Source organism: Miscanthus floridulus, chromosome 9, assembly GCF_019320115.1.
Source record: "Miscanthus floridulus cultivar M001 chromosome 9, ASM1932011v1, whole genome shotgun sequence".
In the NCBI taxonomy this organism is placed as follows: Eukaryota; Viridiplantae; Streptophyta; class Magnoliopsida; order Poales; family Poaceae; genus Miscanthus; species Miscanthus floridulus.
In genome coordinates this window covers 125,537,620-125,557,997 of record NC_089588.1, presented here as the reverse complement: position 1 = coordinate 125,557,997, position 20,378 = coordinate 125,537,620, and the positions used below count along the sequence as shown (strand labels likewise).

The 20,378-nt window shown below is 42.2% G+C and overlaps 1 long non-coding RNA gene across 1 annotated transcript; it reads left to right on the top strand.

Annotated features, from left to right (window-relative positions):
• The first annotated feature begins 10,733 nt into the window (after positions 1-10,733).
• LOC136482882 (uncharacterized) lies at positions 10,734-11,499 on the top strand. Its single transcript, XR_010765234.1, has 3 exons — positions 10,734-10,805; positions 11,196-11,233; positions 11,406-11,499. It is a non-coding gene; the product is annotated as an uncharacterized lncRNA (long non-coding RNA).
• Positions 11,500-20,378: the final 8,879 nt, after the last annotated feature.

The window sequence follows — 20,378 nt, the reverse complement described above, 5'->3', positions numbered from 1 at the left end:
ACATTTGAGCAAATCAAAAATATTGAGATGGCTCATGAAGCTTGGAAGAAATTGGAAGAATCATTTGAGGGTACTCAAGCCGTGAAGGGTGCAAAGGCATATATTCTCAAAGAGAAGTTTGCAAGCTTCAAGATGAAGGAAGATGAGAGTGTGCCGGACATGTTCTATCGGATGGAAGTGATTGTCAATGATCTCAAAGCACTTGGTGAGAAGATAGAGGACAAGGACTTCTCCAATAAGTTCTTGAGATGCTTGCCCGCAAGATTTGGCATGTTGGTCACCTTACTAGTGAGGACCGGTTTGAACACAATGACACCAAACCAAATCTTAGGAGATATCATGACCGATGATGCTTATAGAGATGGTGATGAGAAGGAAGAAAAGAGGGAGAAGAAAGATGAGAAGAAGGATGAAAAGAAGAAGAGCGTGGCATTCAAAGCCACATCATCCAAGGGCAAAGCAAAGCAAGAAACATCAAGTAAGGAAGAAGAATCTTGGGATGATGATGATGATGAGAAGATGGCTCTCTTTGTCAAAAGATTTGGCAAGTTCATGGTGAAGAAGGGCTACCGTGCAAGAAGAAAGAAATCTTCATTCAAGAACAAAGAAGAGTCAAGAAGGTGCTTCAAGTGTGGAAGCAAAGATCATCTTGTTGCTCAATGCCCATACAATAGCGACAATGATGATGACAACAAGAAGAACAAGAAGAAGGACAAGAAGGAAAAGAAAGAGAAGAAGGACAAGATGGCATTCAAGAAGAAGAAGGGTGGTTCATATGTAGTCACTTGGGATAGTGATGCTTCCTCAAGTGATGATGATGATGATAGTGATGATAACAAGACCACCAAGAAGAAGGTTCTTGCAAGCATTGCTATCAATGAGAAGCCTTCTCTCTTTGAATCTTCATCATGCTTCATGGCTAAGGACACTAAGGTACAATCTTGTGATGATGAAAGTGATGAAGAACATGTTGATGATAATGAACATGAAAATGAAAATGATAGTGATAGTGATGATGATGAACCTACTAAGGATGAATTATTTGACATGCTAGAAGATGCTAAAGAACACTTTGACATTAAGAGAAGGGAATGCAAGAGCTTGAATAAGGAGGTAAAAGCCCTTAAGCAAGCCCTTGATGAGCTCAAAGCAACTCACGAGAAGCTAGAGGAAGCCCATGAGAAGCTTGGCAAGGCTCACAAAAAGCTTGAAAAGGCTCATTCCACTTTGCTTAATGAACAAGATAAAAAGAAGCGTGTTGAAACTTGTGATGTAGGTTTAACTTATGATATAATTGATGAATCACTATCTATGCCTATCATTGTTGCTCCTACTAATCCTTCTTGTAGCACTTCCACCTCTACCTCATCTAGTAGTGATGGTCTCACTTGTGATGCCTCACTAGTGGTTGAGAATGAGAACCTCAAGAAGGAGGTCACTACGCTCACTCACACCTTAGCTAAGGCTTATGGTGGTGAGGACCGCTTGCTTATGTGCTTGGGTAGCCAAAGAGCTTCTCTCTACAAAGAGGGATTGGGCTATACCCTCAAGAAAAGCAAAGCGGCCTTTGCTCCTCACAAGACTAGTTTTGTGAAGAACAACGGTTGGTTTTGCACTAGTTGCAAGCAAGTGGGTCACAAAGAGCAAGAATGCAAAAACAAGAGCAAAAATGCTAAAGTATCTTCTATTAAGCTTGATTCATGCTATATGCTTACTAAGGGTACAAATGGTGTGAAGGCTAGGTTCATTGGTAAACCATGGATGGGCTCAAAGAAGAAAGTCATTTGGGTACCAAAGAGCCTAGTGACTAACCTTCAAGGACCCAAGCAAGTTTGGGTACCTAAAAAGAATTGATCTTCTTTTGTAGGTCAATTATAAAGCCGGAGGAAGGCATTGGGTTCTTGATAGTGGGTGCACTCAACACATGACCGGTGATGCAAGAATGTTCAACTCAATCAACACCAATGGCAATGATGGTTATGATAGTATCACATTTGGTGACAATGGCAAAGGCAAGGTCAAGGGGCTTGGTAAGATTGCAATATCCAATGACATGAGCATTTCTAATGTGTTGCTAGTAGAAAGCTTGAACTTCAATTTGCTATCCGTGGCTCAATTGTGTGATCTTAGATTCAAATGCATATTTGGGGTAGATAATGTAGAAATCATAAGTGTAGATGGCTCTAACTTAATCTTCAAAGGCTTTAGATATGAGAATCTATACTTGGTTGATTTCAATACTAGTGAAGCTAGATTGTCTACATGCTTATTCACTAAGTCTAGCATGGGTTGGTTATGGTATAGAAGGCTTGGTCATGTTGGAATGAAACAATTGAATAGATTGGTTAAGCATGACTTAGTTAAAGGCTTGAAAGATGTTGTGTTTGAAAAGGATAAGCTTTGTAGCTCTTGTCAAGCCGGCAAACAAATTGGAAACACCCATCCTAAGAAAAGTATGATGAGCACTAGTAAAGCATTTGAGTTATTGCATATGGATTTGTTTGGGCCAACACAATACACTAGTATCGGTGAAAACAAATATGGATTTGTGATAGTGGATGACTACACTAGATACACATGGGTATTCTTTCTAGTGGACAAAAGTGATGTGTTTGCAACATTCAAATCATTTGTCAAGTGCATTCACAATGAGTTTGAAACAACCATCAAGAGAGTTAGAAGTGACAATTGTAGTGAGTTCAAGAATACTAGAATTGATGAGTTATGTGATGAATTTGGAATTAGACATCAATTCTCGGCCAAATACACTCCACAATCAAATGGCCTTGTTGAGAGGAAGAATAGAACACTTATTGATATGGCAAGGTCTATGCTTAGTGAGTACAATATGAGTCAATCTTTTTGGGCCGAAGCTATCAACACGGCTTGCTATTGTAGCAACCACCTCTATTGTCACCGATTGAAAGAGAAGATACCCTATGAGCTCTTGAATGGTAGAAAGCCCAACATTGCATATTTTCGGGTCTTTGGTTGCAAATGCTATATCTTGAAGAAAGGCACTAGATTGGGCAAGTTTGATAAGAAATGTGATGCAGGATTCTTACTTGGATATTCCACTACAAGCAAAGCATATAGAGTATGGAATTTGGATAGTGGTACTCTTGAGGAAGTTCATGATGTTGAATTTGATGAAACCAAGGGTTTACAAGTAGAGAATGAGAACTTGGAAGATGTTAGAGGCATTCAACTTTCAAATGCCATGAGGAATATGGATATTGGTGAATTAAGGCCTAGGCAAGTGATTGATGATGAAGATGATCAAGTGCAAGTGCTCTCCAACTCAAATGTGCAAGATGATACAAATCAAGCTAGTGCAAATGACTCTCATGACATTGATCAAGATCAAGTGGCTAGTACATCATCTCAACCCAATGATCTAGCAAGTGCAAGCAATCAAGTTTCATTGCTCCAACCAACAAGTATTGCAAGAGATCATCCTTTGGATACAATCAGTGGTGATATTTCAAGAGGTGTACAAACAAGATCAAGATTGGCATCATTTTGTGAACACTTCTCATTTGTGTCATCCATTGAACCAAAGAAGATAGATGAAGCTTTGAAGGATGTTGATTGGGTGAATGCTATGCATGAAGAATTGAACAACTTCACAAGAAATCAAGTATGGAAATTAGTAGAGAGACCAAAGGGACACAATGTGATTGGAACCAAATGGGTCTTTAGAAATAAGCAAGATCAAGATGGGATAGTAGTAAGGAACAAAGCAAGATTAGTAGCGCAAGGCTATACACAAATTGAAGGTCTTGACTTTGAAGAAACATATGCCTTGGTTGCTAGATTGGAAGCAATTAGAATCTTGCTAGCCTATGCTTGGGCCCACAACATCAAGCTCTATCAAATGGATGTTAAGAGTGTATTTCTCAATGGCTACATCAATGAAGAAGTATATGTTGAGCAACCTCCCGGTTTTGAAGATGATAAGAAGCCCAACCATGTATACAAGTTGAAGAAAGCTTTGTATGGTTTAAAGCAAGCACCTAGAGCATGGTATGAGAGATTGAGGGACTTCCTCCTCTCTAAAGGGTTCATAATGGGCAAGGTTGACACCACTCTTTTCATCAAGAAGATTGGAAAAGACTTGTTTGCGTTGCAAATCTATGTTGATGACATCATATTTGGATCAACAAATCAAGATTTTTGTGATGAGTTCGGAAAGATGATGGCTAATGAGTTTGAGATGTCCATGATTGGAGAGTTAAGTTACTTCCTTGGTCTTCAAATCAAGCAATTGAAGAATGGTATATTTGTAAGTCAAGGCAAGTATATCAAGGACATGATCAAGAAGTTTGGCATGAGTGATAGCAAAGTCATTAGCACACCAATGGGAACCAATGGCAACTTGGATAGTGATGCAAGTGGAAATATGGTGGATCAAAAGTTGTATCGGTCTATGATTAGAAGCCTACTCTATGTGACCGCATCAAGGCCGGATGTCATGTTTAGTGTATGCATGTGTGCAAGATTTCAAGCCTCACCAAGAGAAAGTCATTTGAAGGCTACAAAGAGGATATTGAGGTACTTGAAGCATACATCAAATGTTGGTTTGTGGTATCCCAAAGGAGCAAAGTTTGAGCTAGTTGGTTACTCCGACTCGGACTATGTGGGATGCAAGATTGAAAGGAAGAGCACCTTGGGCACATGTCAATTGTTGGGAAGATCACTTGTTTCATGGTCATCAAAGAAGCAAAATAGTGTTGCATTATCAACCGCCAAAGCCGAATACATATCCACCGATAGTTATTGTGCACAAATACTTTGGATGAAGGCCACTTTGAGTGACTTTGGAATCAAGTTCAAGAAAGTGCCATTGCTATGTGACAATGAGAGTGCAATCAAGCTAACCAACAATCCGGTTCAACGTGCAAGAACAAAGCACATTGATGTCCGCCACCATTTCATAAGAGATCACCAACAAAAAGGGGACATTTGCATTGAGAGTGTTGGCACCGAAGATCAACTTGCCGACATATTCATCAAGCCATTGGATGAGAAAAGGTTTTGCAAGCTAAGGAATGAGTTGAACATATTGGATTTCTCAAATATGTGTTGATGCACCCCCCACTTTTATGACATGCCTCTCCTTCGAGCACTCCAAGGTAAAAGTTGATTGGCATGACATACATCTTTGCTAAGGACATGATTAGTGCATCTAGTCACATTTTCAATTTTATTAGGACCTTTCAAGTGGTTCTATTTTATTAGGCTCATTCATGAAAATCAAATGAATTTGATGTTTATATGATATCACTATTGCTTCTATGCTTGACATGATCTAGTGATAGCATATGACATGTTTATGGGCTTGTAAACCTAGTGTTTAATCTAGAAAATGAGCTATAAGTGTTTAACTCAACATTGTACAAGATAACCCTTATTTGGAGGTGTGAAGAAGCTTGTCCTTGGATCAAACTGAGTTAAATATCTTTGGCATATATTCTAGTTTGAACCAAATTTGGGAAAATGATCCTCACCCCATTGATTGACATTGATAATCTCGACCCTACAAGTAATACTATCTATATTTAGAACCTTTGTGGTCATTGATGACAAAGGGGGAGAGAAACAAAGATAGTAGTAAAAATAGTGAAAAAGGGGGAGAAATATCATAAAGTGAGAGAAACATAAAAAATATCATAAAGGGAGAGAAACATAAAGATATCTTGATATATGAGAGAAATGAACAAAGAAAAGGGATCAACTAAAATTTTGAGCACACAAGTAGGGGGAGCAAGCTCATGAACTTGTATGGTGCATTTGAATGTGCATTTCATATGTTTTGCTTGCATGGCACAAGTTTTAAATTTCGATATCCATGCTTGTGTGGTGTATGCTAGTTGTAGGTTTGAATGATGAAATGAAAAACTAGCATGCATAGGTTATATAGTGGTTTCATTTTTCAAAGTGTTGTTTCCAAGTGGTATCAAGTTAACCATGATGCTAAGGATGGTATAATGGTGCACTCCGATTGGTATCACGCTTCAAAGGTCCATCTTTTATACCTTAGCATCATTTGGTAGACATTGACTCCTATATTTCCTATCTAATCATATGTGCAAGCTACAATCCAAACTCTTAGCACATATGTAGGGGGAGCAATTGCTACCATATAGAGTTCATGAAACTTGTCCATATCCTCTTACACATGGTAAATACGCTTGGACAAGCAACATGGATTCAATTGAATTTTAATTCTTATCTTTGTATAAGGGTTGTCATCATCAATTACCAAAAAGGGGGAGATTGAAAGCTCTAGTTTGGTTTTGGTGAATTGATGAAACCCTAAGTGCTAACCTAGTTTATCAAGTGATCATGAGATAGGTAGCACACTCCAAGTGGTGAAGCAAATGAAGATCATAGCATGATAATGATGATGGCATGGTGATGATCAAGTGCTTCGACTTGGAAAGAAGAAAGAGAAAAACAAAAAGCTCAAGGCAAAGGTATATTTTGTAGGAGCTATTTTGTTTTGGTGATCAAGACACTTAGAGAGTGTGATCACATTTAGGTTTGATAGCCATACTATTAAGAGGGGTGAAACTCGTATCGGAATGCGGTTATCAAAGTGCCACTAGATGCTCTAACTCATTGCATATGCATTTAGGATCTAGTGGAGTGCTAACACCCTTGAAAATGTTTGTGAAAATACGCTAACACATGTGCACAAGGTGATACACTTGGTGGTTGGCACATTTGATCAAGGGTGGTGAAGTTTGGGTACAAGGGTAAGAAACTCCACCGGTGGAGTGTCCGCCCGTAGAGTGCAGACAGTCCGACGGTGCCACCGGCGCCCTAGACAGAAAAGACAGAGGTCACTGTGAGTGACCGGACGCTGGACTCAGTTGGACCAGAGCGTCCGGTCAGTGGCAGCAGAGGACGTGTGTTTCGGTCTCATGACCGGACGCTAAGTCGCTCAGCGACCGGATGCTGGTAGGGTGCGTCCGGTCAGTGCTAACGTACGCTGACGTAGGGCGTATAGAGGAGACATTGTGTGACCAGACGTTGGCTGTGTCCGGTCAAGCATGACCGGACGGGTCCGGTCGAGAAAAATCACGTTTGGAACCTTACTGGAAACGACCGGACGCTAAGGTTCAGCGTCCGGTCACTTTCTAACTGACGCGTCCGGTCAACAGATGACCGTTGAAATTTGATGAACAATATTTGAAGTAGGGGACACGTGGCGTGAATCACGTGACCGGACGCTGAGGGCCAGCGTTCGGTCGATCAGACCAGAGCGTCCGGTCACCCCGCGTTGTGCCCAGTGAAGGGGTACAACGGCTGTATTTCGTGGGGGCTTCTATTTAAGCCACATGGCCAGCTCAAGCTCACTCTCTTGGCCATTTGCATTGACATAGCAACCTTGTGAGCTTAGCCAAAGCCCTCCCACTCATCTCCATCATTGATTCATCATCATAGTGAGATTGGGAGTGATCCAAGTGCATTGCTTGAGTGATTGCATCTAGAGGCACTTGGTGTTCGTGTTTCGCTGCGGATTTCGCTTGTTACTCTTGGTGGTTGCCGCCACCTAGATGGCTTGGAGCAGCGAGGATCGTTGAGCAGAGGTGGTGATTGTCTCCGGCTCCGATCGTGGTGATTGTGAGGGGTTCTTGACCTTTCCTCGGCGGAGCGCCAAAAGGTACTCTAGTGGATTGCTCGTGGCTTATGTGATCCTCATCTTGTGTTGGTTGTGCGGCACCTTATTGAGGGTTTGGTGTGTGAAGCCAATTAGCGCGTGAACCTCCAAGTGAGTGAATCGCCACAACGAGGAGTAGCTTGCCGGCAAGCAAGTGAACCTCGATAAAAAATCATTGTGTTCATCGTTGATTCCGAGGTGATTGGTCTTCATTGTTATTCATCCTTGTGATTGATTGGTTTCTTCATCAACACGGCGGTATAACCTTCTTGATCACTCTCTTTACTTTACCGCAAACTAGTTGACAAGCTCTTTAGTGTAGCTAGTTGTGAGAGCTTGTTTGGTTGGTTGATGTGGCTCTTTAGTTAGCCTTTGAGAGCACACTAACATACGGTAGTGTCATAGCTATTGTGTGAATAGACACTATCTAAACTAGAATTGTGGTAGGTGGCTTGCATTTTGAGTAGGCTAGCGCAACACTTGCTTCGCCTCATAATTGTCTAACCATTTTGTTAAGTGTTATTGTAGAAATTTTATTAGGCTATTCACCCCCCTCTAGCCATTAGGACCTTTCAGGAGGGATCAGGTAGGAGGAGTAGGGAGCTGCTCACCGGCGGTATGTGGATCGTCGAGGTCACCTCACCGGAGTCGGGGAGGACAGAGCCGAGATGAGAGGGAGAGACCGCGACAGCGAGGCGAGGCAAGAGCGGCGCTGTGGGTGCGGGATGAAATGAAATGAGCTAGGATTTTGAGGTGTGAGGGAGAGCGGCGCTGCGGTGTGCGCTTATATATGAGGGGGGAGGCGGGGACGGTGGGTCGTGCTTGGCCATGGGGAGGGGAGGACGAGTGAGGAGGGCAGGAGGCTCAGGAGGGGAGAGGGCAGGCTGGGCCACTGCCGGGCCGACCGTCGAAGGCCGGGCCATGCCGTGCCAGCCCACGGGCCTGAGCAGCGGCCCAAGCACGGCCTGCTCCATCGGGCCAGGCTAGCCCGGGCCCGCACGTCACCGGGCTGGGGCGTGCTCGTGTTGGGCTAAAAAAGCGGGCTTCATGCCGAGCCGTGCCAGCCCACTGGCCTGAGCAGCGGCCCAAGCACGGCCTGCTCCCTCGGGCTAGGCCAGCCCGGGCCCGCACGTCACCGGGCCGGGGCGTGCTCGTGTCGGACTAAAAAAGCGGGCTTCGTGCAGTGCCGTGCTAGCCCACGAGCCTGAGCAGCGGCCCAGGCATGGCCTGCTCCCTCGGGCTAGGCCAGCTCGGGCCCGCACGTCACCGGGCCGGGGCGAGCTCGTGTCGGGCTAAAAAAGCGGGCTTCGTGCCATGCCATCGTGCCTCGGGCTGCATGGACATTTGTACATGTCCTCACCTCGGTCACCAGGCCATTACGAACTCGGTGTGCCATTACATACCCAGGTGCCCTCGTCAGCCCACACCGGCCAGCCTAGGGTCCCTAAGCGAAGCAAACTTTTTTAGTAAACGACTCAAGGTTGGAATTAGAAAAAAAAACGCTTGTTTAATTTAGTTCCACTTTAGGCTTTGTTTGGCTGCACACAAATCCACCACAATCCACGTGGGTTGGTTAAATTCCACCTCAATCCCTCCCAAACTACGTGGATTAGGGTGTATTTGTGTGCAGCCAAACAAGCCTTAATCGTGTTATAGGGATGTGTGATCATATTGGAGGACTATTGGAGAAGAGAGCTGATTTGTATATCTGTTTGTGTTATTTATCTGTTGCTTGTGTTATCTGAACCAGAGAGGAGGGAACATTTCTATCTACTTGTATTTTGTGGAATGGAGACTAGTTGTGCAGTTCTTATATAGAGCAATGAAAGAACAGCTAGTTGGTTAACGGTTGGGTGGTTGGCCGTTGTTTGCACTGTGTGTTTGTGTTGAAATATTATATTAATCTCTACGAATTAGCTCATGTCTGCATGAACCAGTGGTTCTCCTGTGGTCATGAGTCGACTCATGGCCAGTCACCTCAGCCCATGAGTCAATTTTCAAAAGTCACTGGAGAAGCCCTAAGGCAATAGGCATTTAGGATAAAGTTTAAATACTCCATACAAGTTTGGCCAATACTTGACAACCTCCTGCATTCAAGCTGGATTTGATTTACTACCCAAACCTTTTTAGTCGGTCCAACCCTTTGATATTATTTAGTTTTTCGCTTTCTCCAAAGGCCATAGTCCCAGCTGCAATTCTAGAGTTCAAATTTATTTGTTCTAAAAAATTTGCAATCCTAGAGTAGGTCAGCTAGTGAGGTCTACTGGTGTAGAGCCTCACCAGCGTCTTTTCATCTCCTGCTAAAAAAAGGGCTGCTGCACCCGAAAAAAAGAATTGGCGGCAACCCTCACGCAGTAGCCCGTGCCGTGGCTTCCAGAGCAGTCTCGACGGATGGTAAAGACTGACAGATGGGCCATGGCATGAATTGAAAGGCAGTCATTGCCGTGCCGATTATAACTGTACTCATTTTTTTCCGTTCTGCAAACCAGGTAGTCTTACTACAACTGTACATAGGGGCATTTAGGTAAAGTAGTGTTTTAATTTCGACCCTTCAAAAATCATAACTAATAATTTATGATGTGCTTTTTTAACGTAAGTTTTTATGGTGTCAGCTATGCCGCTGTGTAAGGGTGGGGTAGGGGTTCGGGGATTTTCTAGGCCTACGTGAGAAGGTTTCTTCTTAATGCAATGCCTGGGATTGGTCATACGCTCGTAGGTCCAGTTTTTTTTTTTTGAATAGTTCACGATGGTAAACTGAACCAAATGTTAGTTTAGGAAATTATTTGGATACTGGTGAAACTTCAGGAAAGTAATTTGAATTTTGTAACATTTTATTAAATTGGTTTCAAGTTCTTTTCTTGAATTATAAACTTCATTTTTCGACAACGAAAATATGTCGTTTGCAATATTGTTTTGGGCCAAAAAAACGAAGCACATCAGGGGGATTTTGAAAACATAGCCAAGCACATGGGAGTAACGTTTTTATATTTATTAAACCTAGAGGGCCATGTAAAGGGGTTTATTGCAATTAATTATTCCCGCAGCAATTGGTCCCGCACAGGAGGTGGAACAAGTCAACCGGGCGCCGCCGCCGCCCGACCGAGATGGCGTCTTCCGCCTCGCCGCCCGCCGCCAGGTTGTGACGGCTACTGACACGGTTCCTTCTTGCCTAGAGATTTTCTAGTTCTGGTTTGTCTTATAGTAGAAAACAACTAGTATTTGGTGCGTTTCCTAGATCCGGTCTCCAGCATTGCAAGAGATTGCCCTGATTGGGGGCTTAGGGTTCATGCTTAAATTTGAGCGAACCGTCAGATTTCGATTGTTTCCCGAATCAATCTAGATTACGAGATATTGGGAGAGGCACCGTCCTCATTGGTTAGGTTCCTTCACGAATTGCTACTGTATGTTTATTTGCTTGTTCAATTTCTGTCAAAATGTGTGATAGGGAGCGAGCATCTGTATATCCATGCGCGAAAAAACGTTAATTTCTGGCAAACATATAACAAGGTGAAACCATCTTATTTAGGTTCCACCAGTGACTGTTCATCTGAGTCAATGTAGAAGGTAAATGCAGCCCTCTTGAGTTTCTGTACCTTGCAATCTGCTAACTTGCTTTTGTTTCTTGCTGTTATACTCTCGAGTTAATCTAGTATGTAACCCATATTGATTGATTCAGTACATTGACCCCTGACTTTCTGTTACATGTTGCTCTCTCCACGGGCACGGGCACCAACAGATCAGAGAGCACAGGAGAATCTCCTTGGTTCATTGCCACTTTTGCTACCAACCACATGACAGGAGACAAGAGTCTCATCTCCAACCTGGTACCTGTAAACAACCAAGTTATCAAAGCAGGGGTAGGCGAGGGGATGCAGGTGTGTGGCAGAGGGTATGTGAACACAGAGACAGTGGTCCTCCCTGACGTGTGGTATGTCCCAGGGCTCACAATGAACCAGGTATCCGTGGGGCAGCTAACCCAAGAGCCCGATCTAATTGTTGAGATTGGTGGTGGTGCTTGTCGCATCAGCAAGAAGAGTGATGGGTCTGTTCTCGGTGAAGCACGTCTGAGGTCTGATCATAAGTATGTGGTAGACTTCCTGAAAATTAAGCTGAATTAGGTGTGGAGCTTTGCTGGTGTCTTGAAATGCATAGAGGGGTGATAGTGATGTCGGCTACTGCTTTCCTTTATATGGTAACGCTGGATTGAAAATGGCTAAGGTCTGGAGTTTATATGGTATTTGCAATTTCTATGATTTAGGATATTATGTGCACGGTATCTGTGCATATGTTTAACTGTTACATGTTGACTATATAAGAAGTACTTAATGAGTCTATGACCTCTTGGGCATTTAATTTATGCAACTTGGGAAGTCCTTTTCGGCAGTGATAATATAATCCAGTGAGATGGTTTCAGCTGTATGCTCTGCTACTGAATTTGTTTTTGATGTGTGACTATCTGTCTGCAATCTGTTGGTGCCACAGTTGTGAACCTGTGCTATATGGTTTTGATGCACATGGTAAACTATGTTTGTTTGATGAATTTGATTCTTGGCATATACTGTATTCCTGATATATGGTTTTATTCATTTTTGGTGGGTTGAGTGGTGCTTATAACTGCACACATGATTTGACAACTTCACTTCCAAATTTCTTACCAAACTTTCTGCCTGATGGTTGCAAATCCCACAGTATCCCCTTGCATTTGTCTCTTTAGCTGTGCTTAGAGAGTGCATATACTGGTTGGTACAACCCATCTTTTTGTTTACATAAATTTAAGACACTGTCTGTACTGTCTAACCACAGTTTGAGAAAGCGACATGTTCTAAAGGTAGTGTGAATGAGTCTAGTGCGTCTAAAAAGCTACCAGGAAACAAGGCAATACAAAATTGAGTGGACTGCTTCTAACTAACTTTGTGGGTAGCTTTCTGCCTGTGTGCCTGCCAATAATAAACTCTGGTGCCTGGGTCAGTGACCATGGAGGCGGTGGTCCTCCCTAATGTAGGGCACGTCCCTGGGCTCTCTATGAACCTGGTGTTAGTGGGGCAGATCACTAAAGATCCTGATTTAGCTATCAAGATTGGTGGTGGTGCATGTCTTATTAACAAGAACAGTAATGGCTGACGTGTCTGTCATCAGTAAAGTCCATTTGCTACGAGATAGACTTTCTGAATTAGGTGCCTTGATCGGCAGAGCATGATGGTGTCTTCAGATGCATAGAAAGATGGTAGGGATTTCTGCCGCTGCTTTCCTTTTGAATAGTATAGTGCTTAATGTGAATGAGTAAGGTTCAATAAATTCTCTGTTAAATTCAGATTATCAACTTATATTGGTCTTATAATATTGTATTCACAGCATCAATATATGTTTAGCTGTTATATTCGTGAGTACTGTATGAGTCTCCGATCTCGTAACTCATTGCAGCTGATTCTGGTTTTGCAACTGAATGAGCGTTTTCTGAACAGTGACCACATTAGTCGTGTGTGTCCAGTTAAGCTGCACTTCTATTTATGTGTGATGTCTATCTGCTAGCTGGTAGCTAGTCAGACTGTTGAGCATACATTATTGTTTAATGAATTTGGCTATATTATACATATATTGTATTCTTTTATGGTTAAATGTTTTCGGTGGGTAGATGCTACACTGCTTATTCCAGCCATCTGCCTCAACCTTTGTAATGTTAACATTCAGCCTGACTGTATTCCTTGCTTTAGCTTTGCATTAATGCCTTTTCAGTGTGGACCTGTTGCCTTTTGCTCGTGCCTGGTAGTAAGTCCAATTGTTTAGCGGCATAATCTGAAGACACACTGTAATCTCCTGCCAGAGTTTGAGAACCAAAGTGACAGTAATATGAAGGAAGTAGTTTGTCTAGTGTGATTGAGATGTTATTCTGAAGCATTCCCAAATCCCCACACGGTGAATGGCACTTGAGCATTTTGTAAGTTCTCGAAGTTTGAAACTTCCCAATGCAGTTATCTCCAATAGAGAAGGCAACGCTAATTTTGAGCTCTCAGCTTCCAACTCACGCTATGCGACTTTTAAGATTGTCAGTTCTTAGTAGTCGCCCTTATATAGTTGTTAGTTTAGCTGGTTCATTTTTTCTTAAAAAAAAAAAAGTTTAGCTGGTTCGTTTTGTGTGTCAAGCTGCACGTTGTTACTCTTGACTAAATTTTGTTGTATTTTGACCATTTTTGTTGAGATATTTATCAAGTCTTTGCATCTTGTTAACAAATGGTGCTTTTTTTTTGTCTCACTTTGCAACATTGATGGTTTACATGACTAGAATTTTTTTCGAGCTTCATTTGAATTAGGTATAAATAGGGTGGGACACATGTCAAATATTGCTGGAATCGACATTGAAAGTTATTTTGTTTCAAGGGAAAATATGGCCTCGTTCGCTGGTCTGAAACTTGGCTGAAACTGGCTGAAAAACACTGTTCCGGCTGAATTGTTGTGAGAGAAAAACACTGTTCCGGCTGAAAAAAGAAGCCGAACAAGCCATTTTTAAAACAAGCGAACAAAATAACACAAAACATGAACAAGCTAAGATCATGCACCGAGGGGAAACAAAAATCATTGGTAACAAGACATAAAAAAGCGGCCGTAGCAACCAAGGCTAATAAATATTGACATATTGTACCCACTGGTGCGAGGTTGATTTATATTAATTTAAGTTTAATCTTAGCTCTAACTTTTAGGGATGACCAAACAAGCACAATATTTCAAGTTTGGCCAATATCCACACAACTCCCTAAACTAACATTTGGTTTCATTTTCTACCCTAACTTATTTAGTTGGTCAAACCCTTTAACAAGATTTTGTTTTTTTTTGTCTCTCCACCTATAAATGTGTTTTAATTTCAAAATTCGTGAGGTGTTAGCAGAAATAACAACTTACATTCAAAAGCTACATTATTATTTTTTCATAATTATGTTTCATATAATTATTCTATTTCTAGTGTTAATTTATTGTTAGATGTCCTAACCTGCAAATTTGTGATGAAATTGATGATATATTTTAAGCATAAGCTACAGTGTCAACTATTACCTTAAAAAATTTAAACTTAAAACTCAACTTAAACATAGAAATGGTCTAACTGAAATAGTTCAGAAGTAAATTGAATCAAAAGTTAGTTTATGTGTTATCTCGACATTGTCTAAACTTTGGATGAGTACCGGACTTTTTTTCTTTCTAAATTTTATTAAATTGGTTTCCAATTTCTTTTTTCATTATGAAGTTTGCAATTGCCCACCCGTTTCCAATATTTTGGGAAAGAAATAGGAAGCACGTGAAGGTGGACTTTGCAAACATAGCCAAGCACCTGGGAGTAACATACGAACAAGTCAACCGGCCGCCGCCGCCGCCGCCACCGCGGCCGCCGCCGTCATCGAGATGGCGTCTTCCGCATCACCGCCGGCCTCCAGGTTATGACGGCTACTGACACACTTCCTTCTCGCCTAGAGATATCCTAGTGCTTGCGTGCCTTATAAAAAACTACTAGTATTTGGTGCGTTTCCTAGATCCGGTCTCCAGCATTGCTAGAGATTGCCCTGATTGGGGGGCGTTAGGGTTCAGACTCGATTATTTCACAAATCAACCTGGAAAATGAGATGTTTGAAGAAGCACCATCCTCTTGATTGGTTATGTTTTTTTCTCACGAATCGGTACACTTTCACCTGAATCAATGTAGCATGTAAATGTAACCCTCTTTGATAGTTTCTGTACCTTTACCCTAACTTGATCTTGTTTCTTGCTATTATTATACTCTCGAGTTGATTTAGTATGTAACCCTATTGATTGCTTTAATACATTGACCTCTGACTTGCTGATACTTCTTGTTGTCGTACCTAGTGGGTCGAATCCTGGCGCTGCCTCCACGGGCGCCGGCAAAAACAGGGAAGTCAACTCAGGGGAGGTTCCTTGGTTCATTGCGACTCGTGCTACCAACCACATGACAGGAGACAAGAGTCTCATCTCCAACCTGGTACCTGTAAACAACCAAGTTGTGGAAGCAGGGGAAGGCGAGGGGATGAAGGTGTGTGGCAAAGGGTCTGTGAACACAGAGAAAGTGGTCCTCCCTGGCGTGTGGTATGTCGCAGGGCTCATTGCGAACGTTGTGTCGGTGGGGCAGCTAACTGAAGACCACAATCTGATTGTTCAGTTTGGTGGTGGAATGTGTCGCATCAGCAAGGAGAGTGATGGGTCTGTTCTCGGTAGAGCACCTTTGAGGCCTGATAGGAAGTATGCAGTAGACTTTCTGAAAATTGAGCTGAATTAAGGTGCGGAGCATGGCGGGTATCTTCAAATGCATAGAGGGTTGATAGTGATGTCGGCTACTGCTTTGCTTCATATGGTAGCGCTTAATGGAAAATGGCTAAGGTCTAGTTTTTCCCCCATGGTTTTAGGATATTGTGTGCACAGTATCTGTGCATACCTTTAACTGTTACATGTTAGACTATATAAGAAGTACCGGATGAACCTGTGGCCTCTTAGGCATTTATTTTGTGCAACTTGTTCTGGTTTTGCTACCAAAGGGAAGTCCATTTTGCTAGTGATAATGTAAGCCAATGAAATCCGGTTTCAGCTGTATGTTCTGCTACTGAATTTGTGTCTGATGTGTGACTATCTGTCTGCGATCTTTTGGTGCGACAGTTGTGAATATGTGGTATGTGGTTTCGATGCACATGGTAAAGAATGTTTTCTTGATGAATTTGACGATTGGCACATACTGTATTCCTGATATATGGTGTTATTCCTTTTTGGTGGGTAGAGTGGTGCTTATAACTGCATACATAATTTGAGCACTCTGCTTCCAAATTTCTCACCAAACTTTCTGTTTGTCGGTATCCCCTTGCATTTGTTGCTTTAGCTGTGCTTAGAGTGTGCATATGCTGATTGGTATGACCCATCTTTTTGTTTACATAATTGAAGATACTCACCGTACTGTCCATCCACAGTTTGAGAAAAGCCACATGTTCTAAAGGAAGTACGTAGCCTAGTATGATTGAGTCTAGTGCTTCTAAAAAGTTACTCAAAAACATTTTGTCAGTTTTCAAGCGTGAACTTCCCTATGCAGGAAACAAGGCAATAGAAAATTGAGTGGCCTTCTTCTAAGACTATCTCCAACAGCCGCGACCTAAAATAAAAGACCCATTCCATATTTGGATAGCGCTACAGGCAAAGAGTTCAATACCTATTTTTGGTCTTTTCCAACAACAGGACCCAAAAGAGAACCCTTTCTGCAAATGGGTCTCCAGGAGAGAGGATGCTCATTTTTGGGTTATGCCTCTTCTGGAACCTAAAATGGGTCTTCCGTATAGGTACTCTGTTGGAGGCTATAGGTATCCTGTTGGAGACCCATTTTGGGTTTGAGTGTTCCAATGGGTCTCCCGAGATTTGTTGGTCTAACTTAGTTCTTCGGAGGTGCTCGTAGAGGTAGGGTGTGCGTGCGTGCGTTCATAGGGGTTGAGTGTGCGCTCGTGTAGGTCTCGCAAAAAAAAAAAACTATGTAGGTAACCTTCTGCCTGTGAGCCTGTCAATAGTTAACTGGTAACCTGATGGTACGTCCCTGGTGCCTGTCAATAATAAACTCTGGTGCCTGGATCATTGACCATGGAAGCGGTGGTGGTCCTCGGGCACGTCCCTGGGCTGTCTATGAACCTGGTATCAGTGGGGGCAGCTCATTGAAGATCCTGATCTAATTATCGAGATTGGTTGTGGTGTGTGCCATATCAACAAGATCAGCGATAGCCTGACGTGTCCGTTTAGGTAGAGTCTATTTGACATTTGATAACATGTACTATACGAGATAGACATTCTGAATTAGGTACGTGCCTTGTTTGGCAGCATGATAGTGTCTTCAGATGCATAGAAAGATGGTACGGATGTCAGCTGCTGCTTTCCTTTTAAACAGTAGAGTAGTGTTGAATGGGAATGAGTAAGGTTCAAGATTTTTTTCCGTTAAATTCAGATTATAAACTTATATGGGGTTTAGGATATTGTATTCACAGCATCCTATATACCTTTAGCTGTTATATTTGTGAGAAGTACAGGATGAGCCTATGTATGATCTCTTAACTCATTGCAGCTTGTCGCCAAAAAAAACAAAACAAAAAAACAAAAAAACAAAAAAACAAAAAAAAAAACACTCATTGCAGCTGATTCTCGTTTTGCTACTGAATGAACGTTTTCCTGAACAGTGATTATAGTCAGTGTATGTTCAGTTACAACCAGCTGCTCTTCTACTATTTGTGTGTGATGTCTATCTGCAAAGTTCGTAGTCTGACTGTTGAGTAGACATTATAGTTCGTAGTCCTGACTGTTGAATGCCGTCTGGGCCCAAGGCAAACCATGTTTGTTTAATGAATTTGGCTATATATTTATATATGTTGTATTCATTTATGGTTACTAGTTCATCAATCTGTGCTCTCGCATGGGTTAGAATCTTAGAAGACACTAACTAATAAAAACTACTTATATTAAATATTTTTCTTTTCACTAATATTCTAAAATAATAGCTATAATAGGTACTCTATAGTCTATATTCAATTTAATAATCTATCAATTATTGGTTTTTATGTATTTTTCATCCATATGCATCAGTTTTTTCATTTACATAGCACCTCTGTTTATCTCCAATATACATTTAGTTGAAACATTTGTTTAAACTATGATGGATTTAACTGCAGTCCATATTTTGATGACATGGACCTATTTTTTATTCTTTTTTTCCCAAAAGCTTATTAATTGCTTAGATACAACGACTATTATTTATAATGGTGATTATAGTCTACCTATTTGATGGCTAAATGTTTTAGGCTCTTGTAATAATTTTAGGATTAATCTTTGTTTTAGCATGATATGTATTTAGTTGAAACATAAACTTAAATTATATAAACTCTTATTTATCATAAAATCTATATTTTAACTTTTAGCTTTTGATCTAGTTGATGTAATATTTTATATACGTGTTAATTTGAAATTTCAATGCTTATTGTATCGTTTATTCAAAATTTTCATTTTTCTATTTTATTGAAAGAATATTCTAGGTCCTAGGCTACCCTCCTAGTTCTTACAGCAGCATAAATAGTTGTTTCAGCATGCACCATGGCACTCAAGATGTTGAATTTATTATATTGTATTAATATTGTTTTATTATACAAATAATGCTTGAAACTAAATTACTAATATTCATATGATATAATGTTTCAATCACATCATTTAATCTTTTTTTTCAAGATAACGACTTACAAAATTTATTATCTTGCGTATTAATTTAACTTAAAGTGAAATGTAAGTGTCATTACTATGTGGTTTGCTAAGAATATTTTTCCCGCTTGATAAGCTTATAAAATAAATATCTATGCAGTGTGTTGAAAGAATGGGAATCACACCACACACCAAATGTGTTATATAGCCGTAGTCAACATATGGTACAAGGAAGGTATTACAACACAAGGAAGCTAAGCTACGATTGATCCAGACTGATCCTATCCTAATATACAAATGATCCTGATGAATCCTTTCCTAATACAAATGATCCTAATGGATCCTTTCCTAATAGGCTAATACCTGTCCACAGTTGTAGCGGTAGTAGGATCACGGACACATAGGCTGGACCGGAAGTCAGTGAACAACTGTACAGGGAGACCCTTGGTCATGATATCCGTGAACTGGTGTGCTGAAGGAACGTGGAGAACGCGAATCTATCCAGGGCCACCTTCTCATGAACGAAGTGGATGTCGATCTCGATATGCTTGGTGCGACAGTGGTGGACGGGGTTAGTGGTCATGTAGATGGCGCTAACATTGTCGCAGTACACCACTGTGGCCAAGGGGGACCGAGATATGAAGTTCCTGAAGAAGCTGCCACACCCAGCAGCACTCGGCGACGACATGTGCGACGGCATGGTATTCAGCCTCTGTGCTGGAGCGGGAGACCGTGTCTGGCGTTTGGAGGACCAAGACACTAGATTGTCACCGAGGAAGACGCAGAAGCCAGAGGTGGAGCGGCAGGTGTCAGGGCAGCCCACCCAGTCAGCATCGGAGTAGGCGGTGATCTGGTCGACCGGGCCGGTGCCCAGGTGAAGGCCAGCGGAGAGCGTGCCCTTTCACATAGCGCAGGATGCGCTTGATCAACGCCAGATATAGCTCACGTGGGTCATGCATAAACAAGCAGACCTGCTGAACAGCAAAGGCCATGTTGGGCCGTGTCAGGGTGAGGTACTGGAGTGCGCCAGCGAGGGGTCGACGACAGCGGCGCCATCAGTAGCGGACAACTTGGTCCGTGCATCGGCTGGCGTGGCAGTATGGTGGCACTCTGACATGCCAGCCCGCCAGAGGAGGTCGACGGTGTACTGGCGCTGGGACAGGAACAGGCCAGAGCGATCCTGTGTCACAGTGATCCCTAGGAAGTGGTGAAGGTCGCCGAGATTCGTCATGGCAAACTCTAAGTGGAGACGTGATGTGACGTGCTAGAGCAGCACAGTGGATGAGGCCGTGAGGATGATGTCGTCGACGTAGAGGAGCAAATAGACGACGTGTTCTCCATCTTTGTACACAAAGCGAGAGAGGCGTCAGACTTGGACGCTGTGAAGCCAATGGTGCAGATGTAGTTAGCGAAGCGCTGGTTCCAAACTCAAGGCGCCTGCCTGAGTCCGTACAAGGACTTATGTAGCAGCCAGACATAGTCGGCAGTAGCCGGACGGCTGCTG